Genomic DNA, 22,282 nt, shown 5'->3' with positions numbered 1-22,282 from the left:
TCAGCTGCATTTATTGTGCCCATCCTCACACATGCGTAGATTTGGGTGGAAATCACACACTGCTCTGCAAACACAAATGCGCTTTCGGAAGCTGGGCTTACCCAGGATCTCAAGAGAATTCCAGCTCTGGTGTAGACAGCTGGTGGATGGCCAGCCTCCCATCGTGAGTCTTAAGACTTGTGGTTTAGACGGAGCTTCCCTTTTGTTCGGAAGTGGTCAAACAATAAACTGAAATTGTACTTTAGGACTGGATGGAGCCTGCCAGCCTATCCCAGATCCTGAGGGTTTCTTGTGATGACATTTCTAGCCCCAAGACCTTCATCTGCCAGGATTTATTACATCATCACTGAAGTGCCCACCCCAGACCCTCGCACACACACATCCCCCAGGAACCAACAAGGAGCTGATGGGAGAAAGGGGAGTGGGAACAAGGAACAGATCACAAAGCACCAGTCACCCTGGTGGACGAGTAGAAAGAGATGTTCTCATGCATCTCTCTGGTTCCTTTTGTGATGGTTTTGTTTTCAGTTGCCCTGTCTGTAGGTCTCACCAACAGTAACCTTAGTGTAGAACTGGCCTTGGCCACCACCCCTCTGCTGGGCCCCCACATCCACTGGTGTCGTTGTCCTCCAAGATGCTTGGGCTGTGTCTCCTGTCCTGCGGTCATGGTGTCACTCTAAGGTCGTAGGCCCATCTGTCCTGGTAAGTCTACTGGGATAAATTCCTCCCCATTACACATCTCAAGGTGGTCACCTCTGTATCCTGTGGGTTTGGCCCTTGTTGCTGCCATATCTGATCCCACTGTTGGAATCACTTTCAAAGCTATGATGTGTCCTCCAGGGTACAAATCAATATTCGAGGAGACTTGATTGGGAGGAAGAGCTAAAGTCATTGGGAGCTGAATGTGATGAATCAATCCAAACTGGGTAGTTCTTGAGGCCAAATATAAGGTGGGGCCACCTTAAAACACCTACAACAACCTTTTTCAATAAGTGACTCTCAAGGGGACTGGAGGAGAGACCTCACGTGGATGATCAGAATACCAGAGGGGGCCCTGTCAAAATGATCACACCTGCAGAATTCTGATCAGGCAACACTGTCTTCAAAGTCCTATGGATTATCAGAGCAGGGAACTTCTCCCCATGGTGCCAGAGACTGTTAAGGCTCTTCTGGGCTTGAAGCTGAGTCTGGATGGGTGCCAGTGAGGGACACTGCAGACCCTAAGCAGTTTCTCCTTACCTTTTGACTGCCCTGCCTGATGAAAGTATGAACTAAGAAGTCACCATCTTTCTAGAAAGTTATGAACAGATGAGGGCATTTTCAGGAGTCTGATATGACTAGGAGGTTTTTGTTTATGAGCTAAAAACTCATGTTCTGGTTACCCTACTTCCAGATCACCAAATTAAATGGTCCTACATATGCACAGCAGAAGTGTGTTCTGCCCTTTTTTTTTTTTTTTCATTGATACAAAACCAGGGTTGTGAGCTGGGTATGGACAATTTTTTAAAAGACTCAAGTACAAGATAATAAACATTTAATAATGTTTACGTTTATTGTCTTGTACTCAAGTCTTTTAAAAAATTGACCGTTTGTTTTGTGTGAACAGACCTTTCTAGAGCAGTGTGTCTAAGTAATGCTCGCAGCAGTCGTACTGTAATTTTAAGTCATTCTTGGGCATTTTTGGACTCAGTAACTGTTTTATGAGAATCGTTTTATGTTACTCCATGATAAAGTAATTTGGAGTATATGTGGCTAAATCTCCTTCAAATACGGCAACTTACTTGAGCGAGTCAGGAATTCTACTTTTTCTCACCTGCTACACATTTCAAACGGACTTCTAAAAAGATAGAATATGGACGAAGTGCATATTATGTCTGGTGGGGAAAGTCTGAAAACCAAGATAGTGGCTGATTTCTAACTCCCCCCAGGACACAGTTTCTTCATTAAATGAGTCCAGTCTATTCACATTATAAAACAGGAAGGAATATTAGAGACCATTGGTCCAAACTCCCCATTTTATGGACCAGGCAGCTGAGACACAGGAAAATTTTTGCCCAGGATAATAGACGTAGCTAGTTGTGGAGCTGGACTTAAAGAGAAGAACTTTTCTGTCTTATCTATTGTATCCATTTATTTGGTATGTAATTAAAATCATCGGCTCTGTAGGATTTCATAGCTGGCAATTCACCACACATACACACTTAACATAGCCTGTGCATTTTCCATATGGCTATAGTGAAAAATGATTATCTTTTGAAGTAATACATAACATCCTGTTGAGTGGGTGTCCTGCCATCTTCAACTGTTACCTTACTCTTCAATGTTTATATTGCTTTCAATTTCTCTATTATAAGTAATACTGCAGTGAACATCTTCAGGTATGTGGCATTTACATTCTTTCCACTTGTAAACTTGTAGATTGCCTGTTGGACTATTCAAACAAAAGTGTTATCAATGAGGTAGATATATATACACAGACTTTCTAAGAGGCACCAATGCCAACAGCAATGGATGAAAACCCTGGTTTCATGACACGCTCACCAGTATTGGATATGATTTTACTCATTAATTTTTGCTAGCAGACAAAAATAGTACTTTGTGGCCATTTTAATTTTAATTTAATTTCTAGCAAAGTTACATTACTTTTTATATGTTTGCTGACCATTTATTATTTATCTTGGTGGAATCATCTGTAACTGACTCTCTAAGAGTTTAAAAGAGAGAATTCATATTTATAGACTCCTTGCTACAATGTCCCCAGTTCACCATTAAATGGTGTCAAGATGCCCAAACACATCACCTGCCTGCAGAGGTTTTACCATATTCAGACACTTCTAGCTGTTCCTATATTAAGACAAAATCCTGCTCCCTAAGACTTTTACCTAAAGGTGCTTAGACTATCCTAAAAGGCTACAAACATGTAATCTTAAATCATCTTGCACATGGCAACAATAATGTTAAAAACAACAACTTCTAAGTCTTTTTCAGAATAAACATTCCAAGTTCTGTCTCCTGTTTCTTTTTTCTGAACATGTTCCCGTTTGTGGTCAGAACCGAGAACTGGTGACAGAATTTCACATACAGTTCAATGATGAGAAACTCTCCCCACCTCATTCTAGATCTTCTGTTTCTGTTAATATAACCAAACCACTGATTCACATTGAAGTTGCTATTAGCTAAAACAACTAAGTCCTGGCTATTGATGTTCTTCTCCAGATATTCATTTTGAATCACCCATTATCTCTGTCAAATCTCCTTGGATTTTGTCCAGTCTTAAGTCAGTTCAGATTGGCAGTGGGCTGGGGGTGAGAGGATTCAGATTTTGTCATCAAAAACATTTGCTTTCCTTCCAGATATCATATGATCACAAATTTGAAAATGTCTTTTGTATATTGATTAGGACAAAGCTAGAGCCATGTGGCATGGGTCTACAGCCCTCCTTGTAGGTCAACTTTCATATCAATCAGCACCTTTCATTGTCAGTCATTCATCATTCAACTAGTTATGCAGGCACCAGACTTTCTGAAGATGCAACCTACATGTCTCCATCTAATCAAAAGTTTATCAAGTACATCCTCATTCTCCAGGTATAAGTCTGTAGTCTTCCTTTATAAGAAAGGAAATAAAGTCATACTGTATGCTAATATAAAGTATGTAAATTTGAAATAAAGCAATGAAAAGGAATAAAATTTCACTTTTGTATAAAAATTGAAATAATGTAAATTCTAATTTATTCCTATGGGGGAATTAGCCTTGATTTATGCAGTTATTATATGAAGTCTTGAGGAACATACCCCGTACATGAAAAGAAACCACAATTCATTCATTCCTTTACTCTGTCTTAGCCCAAGCTGGCTTCTTTGCCAAGAGCTTACAAACTATTAATAATCCACCCAAGATTCTCACCCACAGGGTGACATGGAGGCTCTGGATTGATATGGTTTGGCTCTGGGTCTCCACCCAAATCTCATGTTAAATTGTAATTCCTAGTGTTGCAGGAGGGACCTGGTGGGAGGTGAATGAATCATGGAGACAGATTTCCTCCTTGCTGTTCTCATGATAGTAAGTGCATTTTCATGAGATCTGATGGCTTAAAAATGTGTGGCACTTCCCCCTTTGCTCTCTATCTCTCTCTCCTGCTGCCATGTGAAGATATGCTTGCTTCCCCTTTGCCCTTCTGCCATGATTGTAAGTTTCCTGAGGTCTCCCAGCCATGCTTCCTATACAGCCTGAGGAACTTTAAGTCAAACCTCTTTTCTACATAAATTACCCAGTCTAGGTAGTTCTTTATAGCAGTGTGAGAACAAACTAATACATGGATCTGTAGTGTGCAGATATTGTCTTCTGTTTGCAACCTGGAAGTTTCGGTATAATGCCTAGTAGTATTTCTTCAGTTTATGTACATGCCTGTTTAGGGGACTGACCTATCTAGCGTGTACTTAGCCTCTAAGTATAGTCAAATGAATTTATATAATTAGCTTCCTTTAAAAAGATGATCAGGAGTTTGGTAACTTCTGGCACCTACTTAATTTTAAATAGTTGCCCCTTTACCCAACATGGCATATATATTTAAGCATCCAGAACTTCAGTAGACTAAAAAGGCTGTCCAAAAACATGAAAGAATAAAGAAATTAAAGAAATAGTTTAGAAAGGAAAGTCTCTTTTTTGTTTGTTTGTTTTTGTTTTTTGTTGTTGTTTTGTTTTGAGACAGATTCTCCGTCTGTCACCCAGGCTGGTATGCACTGGCGTGATCTCGGCTCACTGCAACCTCTGCCTCCTGGGTTCAAGCAGTTCTCCTGCCTCAGCTTCCTGAGTAGCTGAGATTACAGGCGCACTCCAGCACACCCAGTTAATTTTGTATTTTTAGTAGAGACGGGGTTTCACCATGTTGGTCAGGCTGGTCTCGAACTCCTGATCTCATGATCCACCCGCCTCCGCCTCCCAAAGTGGTGGGATTACAGGCGTGAGCCACCTCGCCTGGCCTGAAAAGTTTTTAAATGGATTCTCTCCTTCATTGTCATAGTCAATTCACACTTGCTTTTCAGCAACTGCTATGTGACAATTCGTTAGGTGCTGGAGACACAGATAAAAAATTTGGCTCTTACCTTCAAGCATGATCATGTCCAAAAATCCAGCTGTGCTGATTAATGGGCATCTCACTGGCAGCTGGTATATCCTTCCCCAAACTTTTTAGTAGTTGTTGGTCTTTTCTAGACATAAGTGTCTTGGTTGAAAGATGAATCCAGCTTTTGTCTTCTTCTCCTGCCAGTCTCCCCTCTTCTCACCTGTTAGCTGATGAGACATTGGATAAGAGCCTGTCCACTATCTGCAGACATAGCCATCCCTCCAATGGATGGATTATTTCTTAATGAACTAATCCTTGCTGCCTGGCACCAGCTCTGTGATAAAACGAATCTGGGACATTTCTTCTGCACGATGCTTGATGTTCTTGGCTTATAAACAAACATTTGTCTCCCACCCCTGCCCCGCTCCCTGCTTTTTCTCCCCGCCACCTCACTTTTATCACTCATTTCTCAAAATTGCTCTAAGAGCAAAAGATTGGAGAACCTGAATGGTAGAGGATGCTCTTACTTTATCTTAATAACCCTCCTGCCACTATCATGGCCAAACAAGGGTGTGCAGAGAGCTGCATGAAGCCTTCTGTTGATTATCAGGCTAGCCTTTCCTCCAAAACTCTTATTCACTGAACATGCTGCATAGACCTGCAAGGACTCATCACGTCCAGCCTTCTGCCTGAATGTGGTCCATGGCAGCAAATTCTGCTCTGAGCTAAGAGGGAAAGTGTTCATGCACGCTAATTCACAAGAGTCTTGTTGTATGATACAAAAAGCATGCCTTTTGGTGCTTAATGCTTTCTACTAGGCCATTTCTCTTGTTTTCCTTTCTGTTTCTTTTTTGTTTTGTTTTTTGTTTGTTTTTGAAACAGGGTCTTGCTCTGTCACCTGGCTGGAGTGCTGCAGTGCCTGATTGTAGCTCACTACAGCCTTGACCTCCTGGACATAGACAATTTTACCACCTCAGACCCCCAGGTAGCTGGAAATACAGGTGTGTGCCACCACACCTGGCTTTTTTTTTTTTTTTGGAGAGATGGGATTTTAGTGTTACCCAGGCTGGTCTTGAACTCCTGGCCTCAAGTGATCCTCCCACCTCAGCCTCCCAGGTTTCTGGGATTACAGGCAAAAGCCACCATGCCCAGTCTAGACCATTTCTCTTAGACTAAAAATTTCATCTAACTCATCAGACCCAGTAGGAGGGAAACAACTCTATATTTTTCCACCTTTACTGGCAGTAACTAATCCCCTGAGAATGAAAATGTCAACTGGCAACTAAGAAAATTCAGAAGGAGGGATATATATTTCACACCCGAGTTAATTTTTTTACGTTGCAAAGGCAGAAGTTCTCTTCTCTAATGACTTGTAACTTAATGATAACATAAACACACTGTATATAACATTCGTCTTTCATGTTTACGAGGTGCTGTCAAAAAGCCAACCTGTCCATCCCAAATCAACCCTTCTAAGAAGCCTCAAATCATCCTGAGTCCCTCCGGCTCTGTCAGCTCCTCCATGGAACCCAACACCCAGTCTGGCCAGTTGTACTTTAAACTCACCTTCAATCATCCTTTGTCCTCCACTCCTTTGGCCGCCATCCTGGTCAAGTCCCATTTCCTCTTGCCCACATGATGACCACAGCTGCTGGTCTCTACTGACCACATGTTCCTCTGCAGTACCATGAGAATTCTCTTTGCAAATCACCTCTCATTCTGTCATTTCTCAGACCCACCTGAACTGCGGTCATCCTCAATGACTCCAGTCACCAAACTCTTCAGGTTTTTGTGGCTCGGGGCCTCTTCACATTTTTTCTCTCTCCAGGAATGCTCTATTCACTCCCTAACTCTCTCCTCCTGAAAAGTCTCTGTCAGTCCTTCAAGGCCCAAGTCATATCGTTCTCTCACCAAGTTTCAGACCACCAAAGTCCTGTCTCTATTGGTAGCTGTCATCACAGGCTGTTAGGATTCTAAATCCACATGCTGGCTCTCTTGATGGAGGTGAGCTGCTTAGGGGCAGGCATCAGAAGGTATTTTATGCTGAACCCCAGTACGGTGCCTCCCACTTGGATACTTAAGGTGTTTTAAATTTAAGGTGTGTGTTTCTTTTTCACGTCCTCAGTTGGCTGAACAGATAGTTGGCAATGATACATCCATTTCACCAAATTTTTATTTGATTCAGAGCCAGCAAGTGGTATAGCACTGTCTCTTTTCCACAAGAAATTTGCTCCAGCCTGGGCAATATGGCAGAACCCTGTCTCTACAAAAAATTCAAAAAATTTAGCCCTTTCTCACCAAATTTTGTCATCAAGTCCTATCAATTCCACCTCTTAAGCATCGCTAAGTTCCATCCTCACTGCAGTAGTAACCTCTGTGAGAACCTATATCATTGCTCTGTTGGATTTTTGCAGTTAGAAAACTTGCATTAATTGCTTCCCCTTTCTCCATTTGTACAAGTCAGGCCTCACCAGGGAAAAGGAGACACTCTACGTATATTATCAGTGATCTCCAGAGAAACAGAACCAATAACAAATAGATAGATAGATAGATAGATAGATAGATAGATAGATAGATAGATAGATGATAGATAGATAGATAGATAGATATGATAGATAGATAGATATAGATGATAGATAGATATAGATGATAGATAGATAGATAGATAGATAGATGATAGATAGATAGATAGATATGATAGATAGATATAGATGATAGATAGATAGATATAGATGATAGATAGATAGATAGATAGATAGATAGATAGATAGATGATAGATAGATGTTTAGATACACAAGCAGAGATTTATTATGATACTTGACCTACACGATTATGGAAGCCTAGAAGTCCCATAATATGCTGTTTGCAAGCCAGAGACCCAGGAAAGCTGGTGGTGTAATTCAGTCTGAGTCTGAAAGCCTGAAAACCAGAAGAAGACAGATGTCCCAGCTCAAGAAGGGAGATGGAAAATTTGCACTTCCTTTTTGTTCTGTTCATGCTGTCATCAGATTGGATGACGCCTGCCTACATTGGTGAGTGTGGATCTTCTTTATTTAATTTACTGATTCAAATGCTAATCTCATCCAGCTATGGTCTCACAGAAATAGTGTTTTACCAGCTATCTGGGCATCCCTTAGCCCGGTCAAGTTGCACAGGAAATTAACCATCACACCCAGTATAGGTTGGTGCAAAAGTAATTGCGGTTTTTGCCATTAAAGGTAATGGCATCACAATGGTGAGTTCTCATAACATCTGGTTGTTTAAAAGTGTTTGGCACCTTCCCTCTCTCTCTGTTCGTCTTGCTCCGGCTGTGTGAAGTGCCTGCTCCCCCTTTGCCTTCTGCCATAACTGTAAGTTTCCTGAGGCCTCCCCAGAAGCCGAGTAGATGCCAGCATCATGCTCCCTGTACAGCCTGAGGAATCATGAGCCAATTAAACATCTTTTCTTTATAAATTACCCAGTCTTAGGTATTTCTTTATAGCAGTGTGAGAATGGACTCATACACATGCAGAGCTAAGCCTACCTGAGCAGATGAAGACCAAGGAAGGAAACTGAGGGCACCAGGAACCCCCAAGCCAGCACACTGGTCCTGCCCCTCTTTTATCCATTCCCCCACAACCCACTACAGCCAGGGTGAGTGTCCAATCACCCATCTGACACCGTCCCCCTGCCCAAAGTCCTATGCTGTGCCCTGTGCTCTGGCTAAGCTACCAGCCAGCCCTCCAGCCTGATCTCCCATCCCCTCCCAGGCCCACTCTGAACCTCAGCTGCTTGGTAAGCTGCAGTTCCTAGGATGTTCCTAGTGCCTTCTGTTGTTTTGCATGGACCACCCTCTCTGCCTTTCTGGAAGGTCTTCATGTCTTCCCTCTGTGTTCAACTTCTCCACTCCCTGCTACCAAGGTACCTTGTGGTTAACATGCTTTTATTCTAGCACTCGCTATGTTTCTCCGTGGCTATTGATTTCCCAGTCCCTGTCATGTTTTCCTAAAGGGCAAGCTTTTTGCCCTGTACATCTGTTTATTCCCAGGACCTGCCTTAGCATCTGGCTGCAGCAGTCACTCAGCTAGCATTTTTTGGATAGACAGATGGATGAACAAGAGTTCCTGCTCAGATCCTAGCCTGCATACTATAAATGAGAGCATTGCACCCTCTTCCCCAACCACAGCAAGATGCAGGACGGAGCAGGAGTTGGAAATGCATTCAGGAGCATTTGACAGCACGATATTCCCTCCCACCTAGGAGAGCTCCAGGGGCATGAGGCATTGCTCACTGCCCATCTTGGGATCGCAGGGATAAATTGGTGGATGCTTTGGCTTGTCTTGTCTAGGCCGTAACCATGTCCAGGTCCTCTCTGGCCACCAGGCTGAAGGAATCATCCTCCTTCCCCTGAATGTGAGGCCCAGAAGTGTCACAGTTCCAAAGGATCCTAAAGTATCTGGATAAAGAGGAACAGAGAGGAAGGGACAGGCCCCACAGGGTCTATCATCTCCCAGTCCAGCCGGTCCTCCTCCTTTGCTTTCTGTCTACAGGTCATGGAGGTGGAGCGGGAGAGGCATGGGCCGAGCTCTGGCTGCCCCGTCCTTAGCTTCATGCTTGTTTTGTGGTGACTCGCCGTGCTGGAGCCTATTTCCACATGAGAAATCACATCAAAACGTCTCTGCACCAACGCTCTTGGCATGGCTAAGTCAAAATTCTCAGATCATCACTGGGGAGACGATCGATGTCCTTGGCCAGCTTTTAATGAAAATCGATTCTCTCCCTGGCTCTTTGTTAACTGTCGTTGAGAACAATTGCATTTTGTGAACCTGGTCACCGGCCTTGAATTTGCAGCTTCCTACAGTTGATGAGAGGCAGAGCATCCTGTTGCTGTTCTTTTCTCAGTCAATCACACAATATGCTGAGCTGTACAATTAATGTTCTTTCCAGTCTGTTTGTTAGGCAACATGGCAGCTTGGCTAATCAGAAAACAGTCACCCCTTGTGCATGGACTCTAAGGAAGGGGCTGAGAAAAGTCTGGCTGCTGGCTGGCTCCTTTACTGACCTAAGTTATCGAGGCAGTGGTTAGTGACAGACAGACTGGTTTTCTAGTCCCAGCTTTGCTGCTTACCAGCTGTGTGACCTTAGGCAAAGCACTCACCCTCTCTGAGGCTCTGTTTCTGCAGCCGTAGAATGGGATGATAATAGTGCCCAAATGTGGGTTAAGAGGATTACATGAAAGGATGCATGAGAAAGGGAAGTAATATAACATTTGGCATATCTAAGAGACTCAGTAAATGCCTGTTGTTATTATTATGGCTATTATTATTATTTCACCCTTCAGAATCCCAGAACTGCATAGCCCAGCCCCTGTATCTGTGATGATGCTGATCAACATAATAGCCACTAGCCACATGTGGCTCCTATACAGCAGTTAAAATGTGGAGTCCAAATTGAGATGTGCTCTAAGTATGAAATTGATACTGGATTTCAAAGACTTACTGTGAAAAAGCGAATGTAAAATATTCATTTATACCTTTTAAAAATAGTGATGATATATTGAAATAACATTTTGGATCTGTTATGTTAAATAAAAGATATCATTTAAATAAATTCATTGTACCTGTTTCTTTTTGACTTAAAAAAAATGGCTGCTAGAAAGTTTAAAATTGCCTATGTGCCTCTTTTCTTGGATACCCTGTGGTATATGAAATCACTTTCAAAGGAGTTTCATCAAATAGCCAAAAGTAATTCAATAACAAAAAGTGAGCAACACCAAGGAATTCCAATCCTTAACTTGTATCTCTTTTAAAATAATAAACAAAACCGAAGCACCATGAAAGCTTCTTACATCACCTTTCCTCTTCCAATTTTCTGGCACCCAGTGCTGTTTTGAAGCCTTTAATGTGCTACTCCCTGCCCCCGCTGCCAAGTACATGCAAACAATCTCTCTACCTCCAGCTCATGCCACATTTCTCTCCTCTCCACCTGTTCCACCAGTTCCACTGCTGTATCCCCTTTCTAGAGTCTTCCTCTCCTGCTTGCTTTTTCCCATCTATTCTCTGAATTAGTGTCTCCAAGGAACTGGTCTCTAGATTTGGCAGTTCCTCTCAAAGGTTGAGTGAGGCAGAGCAGATTACCATTAACCAAAGGCATAAAAGACTGATGAATAAACCAGATTGCCAAAGGGTTCATTTAAAACAGGAAAATCCTTTTCAGGAATAATGTGCTCCTTATGCAGTCCAAGGAACTCTGACCCTAGGTCCACGTTGTAGGTCATGCAGGGTGTACATTGTGCAATGCCAGGGACAGCATCTATACCGAACCTACTGTGATGTGCCATGTGCAACACGGTGGTTCTCAGTATTAGGGTCACCAAGCAGATGAATTAATGAGTTTAGTGAGTTCAAAATTAGAAACAAAAAGTGTCAGCTTTATGACTATCTCGGGGTGGAGAATTGTGGACACAGGACTTAGCAAGTGCAAAGGCTTTAAGGTAAGAATTAACTTAGAGGAAGAATAATGGGATTGGAGCTCAGAAGAGAAGAGAAAAAGTCCTAGGAGATGAAATTGGAGAGTGGATTATGTAGGACCTTCCAGACTCCATGAGAAGGGGTTCGGATTTTATTCTAACAGCAGTAGGAATACTATGATGTGAAATGTGCAACATGGTGGTTCTGAGCATTAGGGTCCTTGAGAAGGTGAATTAATGAGTTTGGTGAGTTCCAAATTTGGAACTGGAAGATGTCCAGAGAGATTGTATCAAAGCCATGGAAGCTCCCTGCCTGGCAGCTGAGTACCCCGGAGGACAGAGTGTCCGGATTCCCCTGGTGTGTGGACTCCCTCTTGGCAGGGGCACGCTTGCTGTTCTGATTATAAGGTTTTCCTTCAGCCTGGACACAAGACATGTGCTTGGGTTTTGGCTCAGTAACATGTCAATTTTTCCCCCCACCCGAGAGTACTGCCTGGTCCCTATGACTTCATTTTCGGCTTCACCCATATCTTTGGCCACTGTTTCGGATTGAATTGTGTCCCTTTTCCAACAATTTATATGTTAAAATCCTAGCCCCCAGTGCCCCGAATGCGACCTTATTTGGGAATACGATTGTTGCAGATGTAATTAGTTAAGATGAGGTCATACTGGAGTAGTTCGGGCCCTCATCCAATATGACTGGTGTCTTTATTAAAAGGAGATATTTGGACACAGACTCACAGGGAGGATACCATGTGGAGATTGGAGTTATGTTGCCAGAAGCTAAGGAACTACCAGAAACTAGGGGAGAGGCCTGGAATAGATCCTTCCATAACCCCGTCAGAGTGAGCATGGCCCTGCAGTCACCTTGACCTTGGACCTCTGACCTCCAGAACTGCGAGACAATAGCTTTCCATTGTTTAAGCCACTCCTTTCGTGGTACTTACTTATAAAAGCTCTAGCAAACTAATTCAACCACCGGTAACTCTTGGACTGTCTTATGGGTGTCAACTCAGGCTAATGGGTGGCTAATCTTGCTGCCGTTACAGGCAAACTCTTCCTAATTTTACTCCTGAAAAGAAACTTTATCTTAAAGTTTTGGGGTAACCTATCATCCATAAGTACTAATCACAATATTATATTATGAACAAACTTTTTATATAACATGTATTTAATTTTTGGCTTTATTTATTATAAGGTAGACTCCTAAATTCCCTTAAGGAAACCTGCTTTAGTACGCAGTTGGCTTGTTTTGAGAATTGACATAGGAAATAGTCAATAAAAAGCCCTTCTGCGTTTGATAAGTACATTTGAGGATATTGTTTATGATGTTACTCAAGGACCCTGAGCCAAAGTCCCCGTGACACGTGACAAAATCTTCTCAAAGCTCAGAGCCAACAATCAGTTTGGGTTTTGGTCTACATTGACAGAGAGGTGGAATAGCAGGCTTCCCATTTTTCTCACAATGCTAGGAAGTTTGGGGTATGTCATTACTATCACATTTCTCAGCCAAGAGTTCTTGGGAGCTTTTTTCCTCCTTTCCTTTCTTTACATTTTGTTCTTCTCTTTTGCTTCATCAATGTTGGTGCGACAGTGAGATACCTCACATCTCTTTTGAAAGCAAGCAAGGTCTGAATCAACATATTGAAATGAACATAAAAGACCCAAAGCAAGAACGTTTTGGGAGATGGGAGGGAGGGATAATTATAACAGAAGCCTTGTCTTTAACAAACAAACAAACAAACAGACAAACTCAAAATAAGTATAATCCCTGGCCACCTGACATGTGTTTCAGGCATGTGGGGGAAGGTGGGATAAATTTAAAAAGGCAGAGACATTCCCCTTAACTGATTAAGAGCTGAGAGTGGGTACAGGAGCACGTTAGCCTGCATCTTCTCTACAATCGTTTCACGTCTCTGCTACATGGGGAAGCAGACAGTTCTGCAGGAACCCAAGCTAGTCATCTTACATCACTCCTTTCTGCATCTGTAGTCAATACGGGACTACTCCAGGCGCTTTGCAGATAACTCAGTTTCACTCCCAGCTTCTTGATTAACATCATGTGTTGCTCCCATCTGGGACTATTCATGGGTTCCTATGTGGAGTGGGGTCACAGGGTGACCGAGTCTCCCTCCTGTTGCTGTGGAATTCCTCCAGTGGGAGCAGAGAAAGGGGGTTATTGAAGGGCCCAACTCCATCTGCTGGACTCTCCATTCTGCACCTAGTGTTCCTGCCTTTGGTAGGAGCCCTCTTTTTACAAACACAGGGACAAGGAAATCACAGGTCCTGGAGTAAAAGATGGTAAGCAATGATACTTCTTGTTTGCTGAACTCTCCCTCACCTGGATAGGGGGCATTTGTGGCCGATGAAAGATTTGAGGCACAAGAGGAACAGAGATCATCCAAGGTTTCAAAGGCTGTCAAGAAAAATCAGTCACAGAGTATACCTACAAGGGTCTTCAAGAAGCTCATGGAAAATGCTTATTATGAAAAAACTATGCGTGGATTTCAAAAACTTTTTGCACCAAAATAAATTCTTACTGACTTGTTATAACATGTCTGAAAAGGATCTAGTTTGAGGCACTTAGAAGAATAAGACATCAGTTTGAAAACAGCCCGTTTCACAGCAACATGAATTCTGCCAACATTGAAGCAAGAACAAACATCAAATTTATGGTAAAACTTGGGTGAATTCATTGATGCCTTAAATAAAGTTTATGGGGACAATGCCCCAAAGAAATCAGCAGTTTACAAATGAATAATCTGTTTTAAAAATGGACAAGAGGATGTTGAAGATGGTGCCTGCAGCGGCAGACCATCCACATCAATTTCTGATTAAAAATAAATAAATCATCTGGGCGCGGTGGCTCACGCCTGTAATCCCAGCACTTTGGGAGGCCAAGGCAGGCGGATCACAAGGTCAGGAGATTGAGACCATCCTGGCTAACACGGTGAAACCCTGTCTCTACTAAAAATACAAAAAATTAGCCAGGTGTGGTAGTGGATGCCTTTAGTCCTAGCTACTAGGGAGGCTGAGGCAGGAGAATGGTGTGAACCCGGGAGGCAGAGCTTGCAGTGAGCCTGGATCATGCCACTGCACTCCAGCCTGGGCGACAGTGTGAGACTCCATCTCAAAAATTAATTAATTAATTAATTAAAATAAATGGATAAATAATTCTACTTTATGCCCTGATTTAAGAGGACTGATAATTAACAGCAGAAACAGTAACCAACACCATACACATCTCACTTGGTTCAGTTTACACAATTCTGACTGAAAAATTAAAGTTGAGCAAACTTTCCACTCAATGGGTGCCCAAACCACTGCACCCAGATCAGCTGAAGACAAAAGCAGAGCTTTCAATGGAAATTTTAAACATGTGGGATCAAGAACCTGAAGCATTTCATTAAATAATTGTAATAGGAGGCCAGGCATGGTGGCTCATGCCTGTAATCCCAACACTTTAGGAGGCTGAGGTGGGTGGATCACTTGAGGCCAAGAGTTCAAGACCAGCCTGGTATGCACCTGTAATCCCAGCTACTTAGGAGGCTGAGGCATGAGAATCACTTGAACCCAGGAGGTGGAACTTTTAGTGAGCTGAGATTGCACCACTGCATTCCAGCCTGGGCAACAGAATAAGATTCTATCTCAAAAAAAAAAAAAAAAAAAAAAAGAAGAAGAAAAGAAGAAAGGAGAAGAAGAAGAAGAAAAGAGGAAGAAGAAGAGGAAGAAGAAGAAGAAGAAGAAGAAGGACAAGGAGGAGGAGAAAGAAGGAAGAAGAAAGAGAAGAAGAAGAAGAAGAGGAGGAAGAAGAAGAAGAAGAAGAAGAAGAAGAAGAAGAAGAAGAAGAAGAAGAAGAAGAAGAAGAAGAAGAAGAAGAAGAATTATTCTAACAGGAACTGAAACATGGCTTTACTGGTACCATCCTAAAGACAAAGCACAACCAAAGCAATGGCTACCAAAAGGGGGAAGTGGTCTAGCCAAGGCAAAAGCAGACTAGTCAAGAGCAGAAGTCCTGGTGACAGTTTCTTGGGATGCATGAGGCATTTTGCTGGTTAACTTTCTGGAGGGCTGAAGAATGACAGCATCTGCTTAATATGAGAGCTTTCTGAGGAAGTTACCCAAAGCTTTGTCAGAAAAACGCCTGGGAAAGCTTCATCAGAGAGTCCTTCTCCACCACAATGTTCCTGCTGCTTCTTCTCATCAGACAATGACGATTTTGTGGGAGTTTCAATGGGAAATAACTAAGCATCCACCTTACAGTCCTGATTTGGCCCCTCCTGATATTGTTTTGTTTCCTAATCTTATAAAATCTGTAAAGGGCACTCATTTTTCTTCAGGTAATAATGTAAAAAAGACTGCACTGACATGGTTAGGTTCCCAAGACCCTCTGTTCTTAGGGATGTACTAAATGGCTGGTGTTATCATTTACAAAAGTGCCTTGAGCTTGATGGAGCTCATGTTGAAAAATAAAATTTATATTTTAAATTTTTATTTTTTAACTCCATTTTTCCCACAGACTTTTTGAGGTTCCCTCATATGTTGAGCATTGGCTGAATGCCAGAGCTTGTGGCAAGCACTTTACAGATATGAATGTGCGTCATCTCTCTTCAAACTTGCGAGGCAGCTAATTTTATTATTCTCATTTTACAGATGAGTAGACTGAGGCTCAGAGAGTCTCAGTAATTTGCTGAAGAAAACACAGATGTTAAGGGAGGAACCAGGGTTTGAACCCCAGTGGCTTGGCTCCTGATCAGGGCACCTATGTGCACAGAGCCAGGAGAGTGCTAAACACTGTTTACCTTTGCTGTCAACACACCTTGCTGGTCACACAGAGGCCCCTCCAGTGGGCATCCTGGAACCTCCCCCCCACCCCCCCCCACCCCCGCCCCCCCGCCCCGTTCTCTGTGGTCTCCTCTTGCTCTTTTCTTTCCCTGCTTCAAAGCTGAGCCCCAGGACACAGGCTCCATTCCAGAATTCCCACATCCTACTCTGGCTTTATTAGGTGTCCTAGCTTCTTCCCGGTAGCGCGTTTACATGACAAACACATCATTCTTCTGTTAATATTGACCTCTTCTCAGAGCAGAGCTCCTATGCCTTAGTAAGCTAGCAGTCTGGCACTTTATCCACTTTACTAAAGAGCCCTGTCCCCTGAGTTGAAAAGTAAATACAATGGAAAGAAAAAGAATATCCTATTATTCCATGATAATGCCCACTTGTTGAGCATTTACCACAAAGCGCAGCCTGCATGAAGTGCTTTGCCAGTGTTGTCGCATTCATGACCTGTGATGGGAGGATGACTATTCCCATTTTACAGGTGATGACGTTGAGATGTAACAGGTGAAGTAATTTGCCTGAGGCTTCGCAGCTATTAAGCGACAGAGCTAAGACTTGAACCCAGGTGTTTGGGGGCACAGCTAAAGAAAAGCTGCTGAGTCATCTTTTAAGGGCCAGGAGGCAGTGAGGGAGGCTCCACCCCAGCTGTCATCCCTGCCTCCTGGCCTGTCCCTGGGTGGCTCTCCACGCAGGTGCCAGGCTCTCTCTCACCTGCACGCTTAGCCCTGCCCCACCTACTGCCCAGGGCTGGCTGAGGCAGCCTCTGTTCTGCTGCCCAAGCCCCTTCATTTGTGGAGACTACATGCCATCACTCCCTGGGCCTGGGAGATGCTTGATGTCTGCCAAGAGACCAGGACTGCGCCCTGACCAATGGGCAGGTCTCAAGCCAGGAATATGTTTTGCCACCCTCCTCAGGAGTCCCACGCCGTGGGGAAGAGCCTCTTTGGCGCATTCCCTGGATCCCACCAGGCCAGGCCCAGGATGAACACAAAGCCCACAGGACTATTATCCGGCGATTCTGGCTGAGTCCCTGCCAAGACCCCCACTGATGCCTGGAGGGTTTTTAAAGCTGCCGCCCCCAACTTCTGTGTTCAAGAGTGGTTGTAGGAGTGGGGAGGAACCCCACTCAGGCATCCGAAGGTCCAGACTAGCTCTAGGAGCAGCGCAGAGGGTTTTTTGTAGGTATTTCCTGGGACCCCTGCTGAGCAGCGGCTCTTCCTCACCGGCTCAGCTGCTCTCAGCACATGCACACCTAGGCTTCCCTCCTACCGAGGGGCGGGCGGGGGTCCTGTGAGCTGGAAGGCCAGTGCGCCCAGGGCAATCCCACGGTGGAGTCGAAGCTGTCAGGGCCCTCCCAGGCCCCCTGGCGTTCACATTGCAATACCTGCCAAAGGACTGCCCACCACACAGCAGGTTACCTAAAGGCCTTTCCCAGGTGGGTCAGGCAGGCCGGGAGAGCAGAGGAGCCCCACTCCCGGCAGCCTTCAGCCAAGGATAGATGGAAGCTGGAGTTTCACAATCCCAGCCTCCTCCACCTCCTGGCAAAACACTTCTGAGATGTGTGCTACAGCCCTGCTACTCAAAGTGTGGTCCAGGGACCAGCAGGACTGACTTCACTAAGAGTTTGTTAGAAATGCGGAGTCTTGGGCCCCACCCTGAGCTTCTGGATCAGAGTCTGATGTTAACAGGATCCCAGAGAGCTTCGAGTGCATGTTCAGCTTTGAGAAGCACTGCCCCATGCTGTTTCCCAAAGGTCCCAGGAGGAATAAAGTCCCCATTTTCCATAGTAGCAACCTGCTCCACATCATACCTTTTACATGCTTCCTGCTCTTTCCTATTTCTCCACCTACCCACTTTCCCCAACTCAGTGCTTCCTGGGATCCCCTCCCAATTAAACTACATCGTCTCCAGGTTCATTCCTGGGGGGACCAACGTACAATCCACGGTCTCTTTGGGACAAAGTATTGGATCTACTGCACAGCCCAGTCACCCCTTCCATACTATGCAATGCTGCACAAGTGAAATGAGGAAAATACTAGTCTTTAGTTCTCAGGGTCCCTTCAAGGATGAAATGAGACCATTCTTGTGAGGAGTTTGCACAGTGGCTGGCACATAGTAGCCCCTCTATAAATGTTAGCTGTTGTTACTCTCCTGCTTCTGCTTCCAAAGCCACCTTGGTCGCCTGTGCCCTGTGAGTATCCAAACATCCAGGTCGTGCGGGAAGAGTGACATACAGATTCAGAAAGGGCTTGAATCCAGCTGTGTCTCCAGTTGGCTGTGTGCACTTGGACCTACAATTTCACCTTTCTGAGCCTCAGTTTCCACACCTGTGAAATGGGAATATAAAGACCAACCTCACAGGCCATGGTAAAGAAGAAATTCAACAATGTATAGAAAGCACCTGACTGTGAGTTGGGTATACAAGTGGGTGCCCAGCAAACATTTGTTGAAAGGAAAGCCGGAGGGACAGAGTTCTGAGCAGTCTGCTGGAGTGGTGGCGCCTCTCCCAGCCCAGGCCGTGACCCCAGCATGACTCACCACTCCTAAACCTCAAACTTGGGCCTGGCCCTCTGCCCACTGGTGCGGCCCTCGGTGTGGGTCAACCCAGTGCTGCCTTGGCCTGAGCAAACAGGAAGAGCCAACAGGCAGGAAGGTCTGGCCTGCTGCCACTCTGAATGAGGCTCAACTTCTTGCTTCATGCCCAGCCAGAAAAGACTGTTATTCCATGAGCCCAAATCCCTCACTGGGCAAGGCTAGCAAGAACCACTGGGGCACTGCTAGGTTTTGCCGGAGTATTGGGTGAGAGGTACCAGAATAAGGGATTATATTGGAAGGGAAAGTGTGTTCTTGGGGCTTCTCCCCCACCCCTAAGGAGGGAGGGAGATTCTCCTTTGAGGGTAAGTGGAGACACAGGCCTCTGCCTGGGAAGCAGATCTCAGCATCAGCACCAGCGGGGCGGGCCTCAACATCACCATGAGAAGCTGTTTTCTTGGAAGGGACTGCAAAATTAAAGGAAGACCAGCGATGTTTGTATGCTGCTTTTAATTTTGCAAAGGATTGTGTTATTTATTAGCTTTTTTAATCATCTTGTCCCCTGTTGACAAGTGAGGGGAACTGAGTCCTAGAGAGGTAAATAATTGGCTTCAATCATTTGCTAGAAGCTGAAATTTCACATCATGGATTCATAGTTCTGTGAATTCTCTACTCCAGAAAACAGACAATTTAAATGGCAGGAGAAAGAGATCCTCTGCTTTAGTGTTTAAATGTATTTTTAAAGTAAAGGAAAAGGTCTTTTATATTTGCTCAGACAGATACCATTTCTAATGCTCTTCATTTCTTGGTGTTTCCCTTTAGTATCATTTTTCTTCAGTGCAAAGGACTTTAATATTTCTTGTAGTGCAGGTTTGCTGGAGATGAATTCATTCAGCTTTTAGTTTGCCAGCTTTCATTTTTGAAAGATATTTCTGCTAGGTATAGAATTCTAGGTTGACAGCTTTTTTTATTTCAGGATTTTAAAGATACGTCTCTCTTGTCTTCTAACTTAACACTATTTCTGGTGAGAAATCTGCTGTGATCCTTTCTTTTGCCCCTCTGTATGTAAAGTGTACTTCCTCCCCACACCCCGACTGCTTTTAAGATTTTCTCTTTACTACTAGTTGTAGGCAAGTCAATTTCTCATGTGCCTTGGTATCATTTTCTTCCTGTTTTTTGTGCCTGGAATTCCTTAGGCTTCTTAAGCCTGAATTTATAGTTTTCTTCAAATTTGCAAAAGTTTTGGCCATTACTTCTGCAAATATTTTTTCTGTTCCTACTCATTCTTCTTCAGGGACTCCAGTTACATATACATTAGGCTGCTTGAAGTTGTACCATAGCTCACTGTTCACTTTGCTCATTTTAGGGGGTCATTTTTCTATCTGTTTCACTTTGGATAGTTTCAATTGCCGCCTTTAAGTTTATTCGTATTTTTCTGCAATGTTTAATCTGTTGTTAATCCTATGGAGTGTATTTTTATTGCAGACATTATATTTTTCACCTCTAGTTGTTCTATTTGGTTCTTGTTTTAATGTCTTCTGTGTCTCTCTTTAGCACGCTCATGCTTTTACCCACTTTCTTGAGCATATGGAAAATAATTACAATAACTGGCTTAATGTCCTTTTCTACTAATTATAGTATCTGTGTCATGTCTGAGTCTGCTTCTATTGATCAATTTTTCTCTTCATTTGGGGCATATTTTCCTGCTTCTTTGCATGCCTGGTAATTTTTTTTACTGAATACTAGATGCTGTATTGTTGGATGCTGGATATTTTTGTTTTCCTTCAAATATTCTTGACCTTTGTTCTGGCAGGCAGTTACATTTCTTCAATCCTTTTGAGGTTTGCTTTTGAGCTTTGTTAGGTGGCACCAGAGCAGACTTTAGGGATAAATTTTTCTTGTTATTGAAACAATACTCCTCTGTATATTATGATGTTTTTCTATTCTGGCTGGTGGGAACATGGGCTATTCCTAGCCCTGAGTGAGTCTCAGGGATTATTCATCCTGCTCCTTTTTGTTGGCTTTTTTTCCGGCTCAGGTAATTTTCTCACCTGCATGCACTGGTCAGTAGCCAATCGAGGGAAACCCTCTGCAGACCTTCAGGACTTTCTCTGTGTGCAGCTCTCTCCTCTCTGCGCAGTGCTCTTCTCTAAGGCATGCTGCCTTGTAAATTCTAGCTTCCTTGGCCTTCTCAAATTCTCAACTCTGTCTCCTCAACTCGGGAAGACCATCAGGCTCTCGTTGGGTTCTCCCTTCTTGTTCTGTAACCTGGAAATTACTTCCCCTGTTTCCCTTCCCCTGGGGATTACTTTCTGTATTACCTATTTTCTAATATCTGAAAAGTATTGTTTCATATGTTTTGTCTAGTTGTTTAAGGCAGGAGAGTAAATCCAATCCCTATTACTTCATCATGGCTCAAATATAAGTCCTTATACTTCTTTTAGTTAAAAAATGTTCTATTGTAGTAACGTACATAAAATTTACCATTTTGATCATTTTTAAGTGTACAGTTCAGTGGCATTCATTACATTCCCTCTGCCTTAAAGTAAAAAAAAAGTGTCATTTTTCTTCTAACCATTATTAAGCACTTAGTACCAAGTGTTGAGGTAGATAGTGATTACACTCGTCTTACAGACAGGGAACATGAAGCCCAGAAGGGAACTTGCCCAAGGTCTTAGTGTTGTTGATACGGTCAGAATTTAGTCCTACTGAACCATGCTATGAACTTCATTGAGAAAGGATCCTGAAATCACACCAAATCACAGCACCTTCACTTGTCTGTAAGGACTTCCACTGCAAGGCTACTTCTCGACCCGGAGCAGACATTCCAGAAATCAGCACCCCGATTTCCTCCTTTGCAGGAGCAAATTCATCCAAATACCAGAGGAACACCAGGCTTAGGGCCAGGCCCATATCTGAGTGGCAGTCTCTGCCACCTGTGAGGCAGGACACAGCTAGCCCAGGCCTGATGCACAGATCCAGAGAGGATCTCCACCCTCACTGTGTCGTGCAGAGAAGGAGTGTGCTAGGGGTCTGTGTGCATGTGGTACTAGCGGACCCGGAGACCACAGTTCGCAGTCAGCCACTCGGAGTTAAATGTCAGCTTCATTTGCATCACTGGCTTATCTTAAATTACAATTACAAATCTTTGAAATCCCTTTTAAACTTCCTACCAGCTCCAAACAGGCACGTTAGCAGCCATTGATCCAGCACATCAGGGATTCTTCGCTTTAAGGATTGGATCCCTTTTTGTCAGTGAATAAAAACAAGACTCTTGTCTCAAATATTCTGGCAGCCTCTTTGCAAAGGCGTGGGTCATTTACTCCCAGCCTCCACAGGAAAACCCTAGAAGCACATTCCTTTGTATGGTTTGAATTTGTGTCGAATGCACTTTAAGCAC

The sequence above is a fragment of the Macaca fascicularis genome, chromosome 7 (genome assembly GCF_037993035.2).
Source record: "Macaca fascicularis isolate 582-1 chromosome 7, T2T-MFA8v1.1".
Lineage (NCBI taxonomy): Eukaryota > Metazoa > Chordata > Mammalia > Primates > Cercopithecidae > Macaca > Macaca fascicularis.
Note: the sequence above shows the minus strand (reverse complement) of the source record.